Genomic DNA, 11,686 nt, shown 5'->3' with positions numbered 1-11,686 from the left:
TGGAAAATCCAAAAAACATGTTATAGGAATTTTCCCATCCTATTGAGTCTAGACTTCCTAAAATGCCATTTTTCTTTCTCAGGTTCCCAAACCTTCCTGAGGTACACAAACCTTCTGGATTGGTCTTAGAACCTATCTATCCTTCTGGGAAGTAGCAAGAGGGGAATAAGGACAGAGGAAAGCCAGCTTGATGCTGAGAAGAGCAGTTTGTTAGGTCACTATCATCCACACCAGCAAATCAATAGGGTCTCACAGGTCAACTGGCAGTAGCTTTCTAGAGCACTGTGTTAAAAAGTATTTTAAGGCTATGTCTAGGCTCAACACAAAAGAGCAATAGAAATTGATTTTCAATGTCTACTGTAGTTAAGGGAGAAGAGAGTGCGCATGTGTGCTCTGCACAAGCTATTCCTGGACTAGAGTCCTGCTCTCAGTTGTTAGGGTCAGATATTCAAGTTTGCCAGCATATCAAAAGGCATTTGATCTCTCAGGGATAAAATCTGTCAACCAAATTAATAAGATACTGGCTTATAAATCAGAAGATCAATTTATCTATCTGAATTACAGATAAAACTATAAATGTACACCTGTTATCAAGTGGAAATCTGCATGGTGTAGGCAAGAAATGCAGTCTTTGGAGTGGAACAGACCTAGTTTTGTATGACGACTGCATCCCTCAATAGCTACATAGCTTCTTAGAGCAGAGATGATAAGGACATTGATGCTATGTCTGAGATCAGTAGGAAAAAAGGCCTGATTATGGATACCCCATTTACCATGTGATTATTACACATTGCATGCCAGTATCAAAGCATCTCATATACTTCATAAATATATACACCTTCTATATACTCATAAAATTAAAAAAAAAAAAAGTCCTGATTAATTAACTATGTCTGAACTAGTGAAGGTAGGAGAAATGGGAGTGGCTATTGTTGGTATGTATTAGTATATGTTCTAGTTTTTACCAATCAATTCATGCTCTCCTGATGGAAAGTTTAATTTCTAGGATTGAAAACCTGCTTTGTGAACTTGGATATAAAAGATGTTTGCTGTATAATTTTTACGGCTCACATTACTGAGTTATCTTTGCAATATAAATACAAATGACACAGGAATAAGAAATGATGGTTTGTGGTTCTGAACACCCACTGCTCAGACCTGGAGGAAAAACAGTTAGTTTTTTTATATGTGCCCTCCATTTTATATGTGCCTTACAGACCAGAGTGAAAAGAAATATAATACAGATCATAAATATGAGCTACATAGGTTATATTTTCTAGTAGCCACATTTAAAAAAGTGAAAAGAAATAGATACAAGTTTTTGCAAATATTGTATCATACAGATTTTTTTTTTTTTTTTTTGAGACGGAGTCTGGCTCTGTCTCCCAGGCTGGAGTGCAGTAGGGTGATCTCGGCTCACTGCAACCTCAGCCTCCCCAGTTCAAGGGACTCTCCTGTCTCAGCAGCCTGAGTAGCTGGGACTACATGCATGCATCACCATGCCTGGCTAATTTCTGTATTTTGAGTAGGGATGGTTTCACCATGTTAGCCAGGCTGGTCTTAAACTCCAGACCTCAGGTTATCTGCCCACCTTGGCCTCCCAAAGTGCTAGGATTACAGGCATGAGCCACTGTGCCCGTCACCATGCCTGGCCTCATACGTCTTTATTATCCATTATCCCTAATCTAGGTATCCTCACTCTCAGAGAATAACTTTTATACTTAGCTATTGGCCTTGGGTTTCTTGGGTTAAGGATTGGTATCTCAGAGAAAGATACTGGAAACCTGGTCTCCATGAGTCTCTAGTCTGCACTTACTCCTGAGTGGCAGACAGCTGCTTTCCAGTTTAGTGTTTGTGGTTATCTATGTGGAGCACTGGTTTCTCCACAACTACTGTTCTGCAAGGCCTCCAGCCAAGTTAAACTTTTTTTTTTTCTTAACCTTAGATGCTCTCAAAATGTCCCTTGTAAACAGCCTTTTTTTTTTTTTTTTTTTTTTTTTAACTTGGCTAAAGGACAGGCTTCTTTCTCCTTCTTTAAACTAAATTTATGGAACAATTACTAGTTTTCTCTAAACCAGTGATTTTCTAACATGAACAAGCATTAACATCACCTGGAAAGCTTATTAAAACATAGGTCACTGGTCCAGCTCCAGAGTTGCAGATTCATAGGTCTGGAGTGGAGCTCAAGCAGTTGCATGAGCCAGTTTCCTGGGAATGGTGATGCTGCTGATCCAGGGATCACATTTTGAGAACCACTGATATAGGTCATTCATTTTGGTTCAGAGAAGAGGTAACAGGTATTTGAAAATGAAAGATGTTTGTAACCTAAAAAGCATCAGATTACATCTTCCCTCCAAAATAAGCTATACGCAGTCTGCTGGTATTCTTTCCCCAGAACCAGCATCTTGACAGCCTCTAACATCCCCTTTCAAGATTTGTCCTCTCATCTCCTGCTAGGGGAAGAGCAACCAGGCCTTTTCTATGTCCTTTCAAAGACCTCAATTATGGTCCTGTTATTCCATGGTATTGTAAGCATCTGGGCATGCATGTTGACAGTTGTGTGCTGTAGGGCTGTAGACTCCTGTTAGCTTGCAGCACTATTTCCCTAATACCAGCAGCTCTAAAAGTAGTCACTCAAAAAATAAGTCTTAAGGCTGGGCATGGTGTCTCACGCCTATAATTCTAGCACTTTGGAGGCCAAAACAGGAGGATGGTCTGAGCCTAGGAGTTTGAGACCAGCCTGGGTAACATAGTGAGACCTTGTCTCTACAAAAACATAATAAAATTAGCTGGACATGGTGGCACACATCCATAGTTCTAGCTACTTGGAAGGCTGAGGTGCGAGGACTGCTTGAGCCCAGAAGCTGGAAGGTCAAGGCTGCAGTGAGCTGTGACTGTACCACTGCACTCCAACCTGGGTGACAGAATGAGACCCTGTCTCAAATAAATAAATAAATAAATAAAGAAGAAGAAGAATATGTTAATTGAGTGAATGAATGATGATACATGTTTGGAAGAGGAGAAAAAGACTATTCATGTTAATTAAAACTTTCACTAAGAGACAAAAGTGATACTGGAAATTTTTTTTAAAAACCCAAAACAAAGCAAAATAACAAAAACACCTGGTCGTCTGAGAACTCATTATAACTTCAAAATCACTGACATGATGTCAATCACAGACAGTTCTAAATACTCATCATGGTTTTACAGATATAACTTCCATTTTGTATAGATGGGGTTTACTTGGAGTAATAGAACTAAGGTGTGATATTATGAAGAAAATGAATTCAGTGCCCTTAAAATGCTGGGTCTCAAGAGGCTTCCTTTTTACTTTAACTTTTCGTTTTGAAAAATTTCAAATACAGTCGACTCTCTGTATCCATGGGTTCTGACCTTGTGTAGATTCAACCAACCATGAACGGAAAATATTTTATCGTAATACAAAGAAATAACAAATGTTTGAGGTGATGGATATGTTAATTATCCTGATTTGATCATTATACATTCTATACATGTATCAAAATATCACACCGTATCCCATAAATATGTGTGATTCTTATGTGTCAATTAAAATAATAAAAACAAAAAAGAAACGGAAACTTTTTAAAATATTCAAAAAACAATAAAAATAATACAACAACAAAAATAATACAAATTAAAAAACAATGCAGTATAACAACTACTTATATAGCATTGACATCGTTTTAGGTATTATAAGTAATCTAGAGATAATTGAGTATACCAGAGGATGTGCATAGGTTAAATAATACTATTTTATACAAGGGACTTGAGCGTCCACAAATTATGGTATTAGCAGGGGGTCCTGGAACCACTCCCCCATGGATACCAGGGGACGACTCTATATACAAAAGTGAAGAAGACAATAGAATGAACTTTTATGAACCAGTCATCCAGATTCATTAATTACCAACTCATGGCCAATCCTGTTTTATCCATAACTGCCCCGCACAGCAGCTGCTTGGGGGAATCTTTGGAGGCCAGAAAGTAGTCTCGGTTCTTCTTCAGGTCCTGGTGTAATATCATTTCATCCATAAAAACCTCAGTGTGTATCTAATATATAAACCTTCTTTTAAAAATATAACCATACTATCATTATCATACCTAAATAATAATTCCTTAGTAGCACTGTATATCCAACCAGTGTTTAAATTTCCCCACCATCTCATAAACTTTTTCAGTTTATTTATTGAAATTGGAATACAAATTGGTTCATAAATTGCAATTGGTTGGAATGCCCCTTAAGTTCCTTTTTTTAATCACAAGGTTCCCATTCCATCCCTTTTTGTTTTCTTTAAATTTTACTTGTAGAAGAAACTAGGTTATTTGTGCTATAGTTTCCCACAGTCTAGAGTTTTTGTTTTGGTTTTGTTTTTGTTTTTGGTGGAGGCGTTGAGACCTGCTTGATTTATTCCGATTATTTAATACACAGTGATGCAACTGTGATCCCAAAGTGTGCAAAGTTAAAGCCTTCAACTGAAGCTGAGGAGAAGACAGAAATGGTACACCTGGGAACGGTGGTGAGTCAGGAATGACAGGCAGGCGGCCATGACCAGGGCAGCCTCCTCCCCAGGGCCAGGGACAGGGGAACTACCTAAGGAGCAGGATGCAAGGGTAGCCCAGGGCCGGGGAAGGGGGCAGAGACCTCCCCTTGGCCTAGGTCAAGAGCTCAGAAGTGCCACATGGCTGAGAGAGCAGCGGCCCGGGAAGGGCCAGAGGTAGGGCCAGGAGAGCACCATTTCCTGGGGGGATGGGGGCCGGGAGATGCTCTATGGAAAAAGCCAGGAGGGGCTGCCTGCCCCTAGGGTGGGGGCCGGGCTGGAGCAGGCTGAAAGACCTGAGGCAGGCACAGGGCCGGAGACCCTGGCTGGCTGGGCTCAGGGGGCTCCCAGGGCAGCCCGGCCCAGGGAAAAGTACTGACTCTGTAGGGGATACTGAGCAAGGGGCCGTAGACCCCTCAGGACTTCCCCTCATCTCTCCCTGGAAAGCAGCTGGGGAACCTGTAGGGCAAACCTGTGGACCACTCAGTTATGGAGGGAGGTTGTGCCTGAAGGTGGACACTGGGGTGCGCCCCCTCCATCACCTCAGCCTCCACCGCTGTCCTCAGTACAGCCACTTCTCGTAAGACTGCAGGCCGGGGATGCCACCCTCGATCTGGGCCCACATGGTCCACTTCTCAAACTTGAGCTCTCCTGAGTACATCATGGACCGAAGGGCAGACAGGCTGTGGGCTCTGCTATCCTGGCAGCCATGCTGGATGCCCGCTATGAGGTAGGGCACAAACTGCTGAATGGACCCTTTGTCCTGGATGGAGTCTGAGACACCCTGCGCGATCTTCATCTTATCCCCCTCACTGAAGTATCGTTTCTGGCTGCTGCTGCTCTTCCCCATGGCATCCAGTGAGCCCATGCCACGGTACTTCTTGAGCCGCAGCCCATCTGAGAAGAAGCACATGCCAGGGGCCTCTGTGGTGGCGGCCAGCAGGGAGCCCATCATCACTATGGAGGCTCCAAGGGCCAGGGCCTTGACTGCAGGCCCCATGGTCTGGATGCCATCATTGGCTCTGATGGGCACACCAAAGTGCTGGGCATACTCGGCCACCTTGTACACAGCAGTGCCCTGGGGCCAACCACAGGCCATCACTTCCTGGGTGATGTAGATGGAGCCGCAGCCCATGCCCACATGCAGCCTGTCCACAACAGCGTCAGTTCTTGGCCTGGGCTGCTGTCACTACGTTCCCCCCAATCACCTGGAGGTGGGGATACCTGGGTGAGCAGGTCCAGGTGGTGTTTGTCATCATCACGGGTGCCCACAGCTGCCCCGCACAGCAGCTGCTTGGGGGAATCTTTGGAGGCCAGAAAGTAGTCTCGGTTCTTCTTCAGGTCAGTGCAGGCGATGATGAACACCAGCTCATCTCAATCATTGACAATACGCAGCTTCCCTTTCTTGCTACATTTCAGTATCTCTTTTGCCTCTTTCAATGTCACGCCTGCTGGAGCCACCAGCAGCTCAATCCTTGGCATCATCACCTCACTGAGGAGGGTGGTGTGGTCCTTCTCAGCAAGAAAGTCAATGTCTCGAGAAGTGACGATGCCCACCAACTTGCTGCCCATGGTGCCCATCTCGGTGATGATGCCAGAGAAGCCATGCGACATCTTGGCCTCCAGCACATCACCCACAGTGTGCGAGGGGCTCAGCACCATGGCCTGCCTGTTCAAACTTCTTGATCTTCTGCACCTCCTTGGCCTGAAACTCTGGGGTGCACTTGTGGTGAATGAAACCAATACCTCCCATCAGAGCCATCGCGATGGCCATGTCAGCCTCTGTCACAATGTCCATGGGGGAGGAGATCAGCTGCGTCTTCAGCGTGACCTTCTGGGTCAGGGCTGAGGTCAGGTCCACCTTATCAGCTATAAAGTCTGTGAATCCTGGGAGAATCAGGAAGCCCTTGTAGGTGAGGCTGTTGGTGCTGGCAAAGAGCTGCTGCACAGTGAGCCCATCCTTGGGCACACAGCTGGTGCTGCCGCTGATCAGGTAGTCCGGATGCTGCTGCCAGACCCCAAGACCCGACATAAACACCTGCGCGGCGGCCCGCTGCTGCTGTTGCTGCTGCTGCAGGCTGGGCGGGCCGGGGGCGTGGGCAGTCTAGTTTTACGATTACATTTCTGTGTTATCATTTACGCAATCCCCTCTCTCTTCTTAAGGTAATAACTTCTTTTAAAGGTTTTTTTTTTTTTTTTTTGAGACAGAGTCTCTCACTGTCGCCCAGTCTGGAGTGCAATGGCACAATCTCGGCTCACTGCAACTTCTGCCTCCCGGGTTCAAGCGATTCTCCTACCTCAGCCTCCCAAGTAGCTAGGATTACAGGCATCTGCCACCACGCCTGGCTAATTTTTGTATTTTTAGTGGAGATGGGGTTTCACCATGTTGGCTAGGCTGTTCTCAAACTCCTGACCTCAGGTGATCCACCCGCCTCAGCCTCCCAAAGTGCTGGGATTACAGGTGTGAGCCACCACGCCCAGCCTAAAGTTTTTATATTCTATCTTTTCTTTAAAAAATAAGTTAAATGGCTGGGCACAGTAGCTCACGTCTGTAATCACAGCACTTTGGGAGGCCAAGGTGGGTGGATCACGAGATCAGGAGATCAAGACCATCCTGGCCGACATGGTGAAACCCTGTTTCTACTAAAAATACAAAAAATTAGCTAGGAGTGGTGGTGTGTGCCTGTAGTCCCAGCTACTTGGGAGGCTGAGACAGGGGAATCACTTGAACCCACAAGGTGGAGATTGCAGTGAGCGGAGATCGCACCACTGCACTCCAGCCTGGTGACAGAGCGAGACTCAGTCTAAAAAAAAAAAAAAAAAAGAAAGTTAAACAATGGCATATCATACCATACATAATTTTCTGTGCCATGCTTTTTTCATTCAACTTTATACCTTGGTGATTACTCTATGGCAGTTTACAGAGGTGCTCCTCATTCCTTTTTTATAGCTGCATATTACTTCATCATGTAGACGTTACATAACATATTCAACGAGTCCCCTGCTGATAGACATTTGAATTCTTTAAAGTTTGTTGCTATTTTAGGTAGTATTGCAATGAATAGCCAGTATGTCTCTTTGTATTTTTGCCAGAGTATCTTTGGGATAGAATCCTAGAAGGAAGACTGCTGGGACAAAAGATAATTGCATCATAATTTTGCTACAAATTGCAGAAGTGCTTCTTTTAAATGCAATGTATTTCTGGAAATTTTGTCATAAAAGAAATCCTGAAACAGATCCTATTTCAGTTATCTACTGCTATATAACAAATCATCCCCAAAAGTATGGCTTAAAACAACAACTACCATTTATTACTTGTCATGATTGTGCAACTAGGGTGGGACTCATCAAGAATGGCTTGTCTGTGCTTCATGGGGTGGCTGCTTCATGACTCCGGAGGAAGCTGGGATAGTTTGGCTAGACCTAGAGAATACAAGATGGCTTTATTCACCTGTTTTGTACCTCACTTGCAGTGGCTGGAATAGTTGGGTGCTAGGTACACTTCTCTCTCTCCATGTGGTCTTACATCATCCAGAAGGCCAAGCTTCTTAAACATGGTGTCCAGATCTCAAGACAGCAAAACTGGAAGTTGAAAGGCCTCTTAAGGCCCAAGCCCCAAAGTTAGGTAACATCCCTTCTACTGAATTCTATTAGCCAAAGCTATTCACATGGCCATCTATATTCAAGGGGAAAGGAAACAGACTCCATCTCTTGTTGGGAAGAGCAATGTACACATACAAAGATGAAAGAAATTGTTAATGGTCATCTTTACAGATAATCTACCACAGATCCCAACTACATATATGCATTATATAGGCCATAAATATATGTCCTATTCTTATCTACTTGAGTATCAGCAGAAACTGTGGAAAGAGTCCATAAAGGTGATATGAAGTGAAACACTTCTGCATAGGGTGGTGTTAAAAAAGGGACCAAAAGTGGAGGTTATGTCTACCAAGGAAAAGGGTGAAGGTCTTGCTTTTAGGCAGGGCACTTAATCATCTATCTAGACAACTATCAGCAGCTTTTATATTCCTTTATTCTATTTGTGTTTATTCAAGAATACTGTTTCAGACTCAAAGAGGACAGTGATGAACATAACAGACAAATCCTAGCTCTTGTGGTATTTACATTCCAAATGGGGAAATACAGACCATGGTAAGGGATAGAAAGATATATAAGAATATCCTGCCCTTGAGGAAATTATAATGTTGTTGAAAGTGGGGGTAAAAGGCAATCATTGCCTAGTTAGAGATAACAAGAAGACAAATACAAACTTTGTATAGAGGTAAACACACACATATTAGAGCATCTGTTCTGCATAAGTAGCTACACCACCAGGAGGAATGTCTGTAAAGGTCCAGAAAGTAAGGAGGAAGAAGAGTTAGGAGAAGGAGGGATCACTGTGGCCTGGGGGAGTCAGGGAAGACTTATGATGAGAGAGAGAGGCATAGGGGAACCAGAGCCTTTCGTTGTATATCTGATGACACACTGGCAAGTCCCAGGGGCTGGTGTGATTAGAGCTTCTCACCAGGATAGCTTCCTTCTAAGATGGCCTCCCACTACTTGCTGAGAGAGGAAGACAAAGTGGGTTTTTAAAACTGGCTGATTTACCTGGTAAATAATGTACTTCTAGTCTATAAAATATTGTATTTTTCAAAGGCAAAAATGTTCAAGGGTTAGTCCTTGCTGCTCATATCGACATGCTCTCCCTTGATGAGCTCACTCAGTCTTGTGGCTTTACATAGCATCTAAATGCCAGTGACTCACAGAAGGGTAATATCTTCAGTTCTGACATCTTGCCATACTCATATCAACCATTTTATCTACACTTCCATTTGGAGATCTAACAGGCACTGTAAGCTTCACGTGGATAAAACCAACTGCTTGATTCTCCGTAGAAAAACTCTGCTCCTCTCCCAGTTTCCTTGTTAGTGGCACTACTACCACCAAATTACTCAGACCAAAGCAATGGAGTCTTGCTTGTTCTTTCTCTCACTCCATATCCAATCAGCTGTTGAACAACAGTTGAAGAACAGCAGCTGAACAATCCTGTTGTTCTATCTTTTGAATATATCTCTCAAACTGTCAAACTCTTAGCCTCAAGCTATCCTTCAACCTGGGCCTCCCAAAGCACCACCACACCCAGCCTACTAGAATATATCTCAAACTCAATTACTGCTCAATACTTCTTCCCCTGCACCAGCCCACCATCAACACTCATCTCCTAACTGATCTCTTGCTTCCTCTCATGCTATTCTCACTCTATTCCCTACAAAACTGTCTGGGGAAACTTTTAAATATACGGTCACTTAAAATCCCTGACTAAAACTCTTTAGAAAAAAAAGGAAATAAAATTAGAGGAAGAAAACATGGCCAGAAAAGAAAAGAAAAGAAAAAAAAATCTATAATGACTTATCATAGTAATTAAATTAAAATTCAAACTTCTACCCTTACAATTTTCCAGCCACACGGACTTTTCTTATGTTTCTTAAACATGCTGAACTTGTTGCTTCCTTGGGAATTTTACATTGCTCTTCCCCAGAATGCTGCTTCTCCAGATCTTTGGCTGAAAACTCCTTATTTTCTAGTTCTCAGCATTCAGGGCACCTTACAGATACCTTTCCTGACTATCCTATCTAAAGAAGCCCACAACCAAAACTCACTAACCAAGGCACAGTGGGTATATTGATAAATATAACAGACAAGGTCCTAACGCTCGTGGTACTTATTTTCTAAATGGGGGAAATGCAAAACATGGTAAGAGACATCTTGTTACTCTGTTTTATATTCTTCAAACGTTGATCATGTTCTGAAAAAATATCTTATTTATTCATTTTCTTGTTCATGTCTATCTTCGCCATTCAGTATATATTAACAAAAGGAGATAGGACAGATACCTTACCTATCCTGCTCTCCACAATGCCACTAGGCCTTACAGTAAGTACCTAGCATATAGTTGGATCTCAAAGTATCACTGAATATGCTTTTACATGTTCAAAAATACGGGAGTAACATCACAGCTATAAAGGAAAAACTCATTATAGTGGAAAAACTGTTAATGAACCCCTTTACCCAAATAATATCCTTCCCAACCTTGACATCTAATCCAACCCCAAAATTTTCTGATGTCAAGGGTTAGTGGACCCATTCCTTATATTGGCTACCAGGGAAATGTATGTCAGCCTAATTACATCAGAGCAACACACATTTCCTGGAGGGCAACACACTTCTTTGCTTCCTGTAAAAATGTATTCAAAGTTGTGTTAAACAATATTGTTATAGTTACGGATTCTTGTGGTATTTTCTTTGTTCCTTTGACATAAGCAATTGTGACCTAGCTAGAACCAAGTAGAGATAATGGAAAGACAAACAAAAATTTAGGAAAGTGGACAAAAGCAAACACAGATTAGGCCATCTGCTCTGCATTATATGATCTAACACAAACAACAATGAACCTGACTTTATATTCTGATGCTGGACAAATTATGTAGTCCTTCATGGTTCACGTTCTTCTGTCTGTAAAATCTGGACAGTTGTGCTTATTTATTCTCCCCAATTTCCGTGTGAAATAGCTATTATTTTATTTCACAGAATTATGAAATGTTATGCTCTGCGGAAGCTTGAGAATCATCTCATCTGTATCCAAATGTGGAGACTGAGGCCTGATGAGGATAATTGATTTACCCAGGCTCATAGCTAATTATTGACAAACCTGGAACTTATAATAGAAATCGGATTTTCTGACCCTTAGGCAAGTGGTCTTTCTGCCTCACTATACTGCAATGTTTGCCTTAGTGTTTTGCTTTTGATGGAGGAGTGTATTATCTTCCAATTAGTATGTAATCCTTGAGGATGTGATAAGTTGTTCTTCCCACAGTAATTAGTGGGCCACATGTAAATAAATATTTATTAAATAAAGGAATAGTTTGCCATCAGTCCATGGCACCTGCCACCCCCTCTATGTTGCAATCATCTGCTGACCTTTCAGTCATTTCCTCTCATTCATTCAAAATTTTAGCATACAGGTCCCTGTCTTTCCACTGTGACTTGTTATTCTTGGTGACTTCAACAAGCACTAAACGATACATCTGACACTCTGGTCACTCAGTTTCTTGACTCCTCAC

At 42.6% G+C, this 11,686-nt stretch overlaps 1 pseudogene; it reads right to left on the bottom strand.

The window, feature by feature from the left end:
- Positions 1-5,025: 5,025 nt before the first annotated feature.
- Positions 5,026-6,552, bottom strand: LOC112619281 (annotated as a pseudogene).
- Positions 6,553-11,686: the final 5,134 nt, after the last annotated feature.

Source organism: Theropithecus gelada, chromosome 2 (genome assembly GCF_003255815.1).
Source record: "Theropithecus gelada isolate Dixy chromosome 2, Tgel_1.0, whole genome shotgun sequence".
NCBI lineage: Eukaryota > Metazoa > Chordata > Mammalia > Primates > Cercopithecidae > Theropithecus > Theropithecus gelada.
This window is presented reverse-complemented; position numbering and strand designations above follow the sequence as displayed.